Consider the following 2,149-nt stretch of genomic DNA (forward strand, 5'->3'; position numbering starts at 1 on the left):
TATGGGTTTTATGGCGCTTGCAAAACTTGTAGGTCATTTCAGTCCAGTAAAAAGGAAGACGATAGAGGAAAAGGTTTTAGATATAAAATCAAAACCACACACACAAAAAAGCAATACAAAGGGACTGGTTCAAATAGGGAACAGACAGGAATTCAAATTACTCGTGAATTGAGTGCTCACCAACTGAACTATTTGGGACTTCACTGCTTGTTATTTTTAAAGGGTTTTACGGGGCTTGCGACACATTTAGGTCATTTAACGCCCGTAAAAAGGAAGAAAATGGGATAGTCAATAAATTCCAGGTTTACACGAGAAAAACTAATCTAAAGGGGACTGGTTCATATAGAGATGTAGATTCAAGGAGCACATTATCAGTAGTCTTAGTTTGAGACTACCTATAAGTCTCATCCAGACACAAGCAGAGAGACCCACTTAAGGGAATACACTCAAATGCTTTCAATACATATTCGAAACAAAAATATAATGGTGCATAACAGAGATATGATTTACAAGGAAAAAATACCATCTTCCAAACTATACTATTCATTTGACTGTTTCCCTCTCAGCTAAGTATTCCGGCCAGAGCCAGGACAAAACCAAGAAATCTAATTCAACGACAAAGACAGAAAGTAACCTGGAAAACAGATATAAGGGGATAGAAGACACAGCAAAAGACTCATCTGTTCACCGTTAGAGGCGAGAGAACCCCACCCAAGGGACTCCATGATTGGTTTACATAACACACAAATTTAAGATTAACAAGGGAAAAATGTATTTACACAGTATTTAATATTTACATATTTCTAACAATGCCAAGAATATTTCTGAAAAAAAGCATCACTTCCAAAGAAACTGTTACAGCTAAAATAACTTTATAACAGAATATAATCCAATGAAACTCCGTTCATATTTTTTTTCACTTTAACTCGACTCAGGTGTAAATGAGTACTTGGCTACAAGCAGTGACGGGTATTGTAAGAGTGCTAGTACAAAAAGGACGTCTAACAGGCAACTGGTATTATATAGAATGGAAATATGGCTGTTAAATGCCTTATATCTATAAAAACAAAGACAACACTGTCACCTTAATTCATTTTTGCCGCATGGTGTTTCGAATTTTTAACGCGCAACTGTGATTTAAATTAAATACTATCTTTTAAATATACACACACACATTCGGACTAAAGGCCCTCTGGCCTATCTCAATTTATAAAATTAATATATAAAGTGTTGCTATTGGTTCTTGGTTGTATATTTTTACATTTTTGTGCATTTGCAAATATATATGTATACATTGTCGCCATAGATTCTCAACTTTGTGTTTATACATTTTTTTATGCATGCCACGTCTGTAAACGAATTTCCATTTTGTTGGATGAATAAAGTATATATTATTATTATTATTATTATCATTATTATTATTATCATTATTATTATTATTATTATTATTATTATTATTATTATTATTATTATTATTATCATCATCATTATTATTATCATTATTATTATATATTATTATTATTATTATTATTATTATTATTATTATCATATTTCTTTCCACAGTGTCTGGAGTGTGACTAGAGTGTGTAGTTGGTGAGAGAGAGTTAGAATGGTCAGTTAGTAAGAGAGAATAAAGATAACAGAATGTTATATAATATCAAGGCTAGAGGAAGCAAAATGTTTTATTTAAATTAAAATTGTTCTTTATTGTTTACAGATCGAGTTTATTGAAATTATTCTTAATCTACAACATTGGTCTTTGGAATTAATCTTTGTCCACCAATCAAGGGACTGAATTTGGTAGAAAACGCATTCACTCAATATTTTCAAAACACATAACATACTCAAATAAGAACCTTGGAGTCGAGTGATGGCAAACTCAAATTCTTAAAACCAAGGATACTTCGTCAGGTTGGCACTCAATCATTCAATTTGCCACTTCTCAAAATTGGAATTACTTACAAATATTTCTAAATCTTCTTCATCCTTTTAAACCTTCAAACTTATTAAAACAAAACAAAAACATACTTTTCCTCCATGTAATTATTTGTGTTATGTATTTCTAAATTTCATTTAATACCTACATGACAATGCAAACCACGGGGTAAATCACTTCATTAACTGCTATTTATTGTTAATAGTTGCCAAT

This window comes from Berghia stephanieae, chromosome 1 (genome assembly GCF_034508935.2).
Source record: "Berghia stephanieae isolate SIO BIC M18660-M18661 chromosome 1, UCSD_Bste_1.3, whole genome shotgun sequence".
NCBI classification, from domain to species: Eukaryota; Metazoa; Mollusca; class Gastropoda; order Nudibranchia; family Aeolidiidae; genus Berghia; species Berghia stephanieae.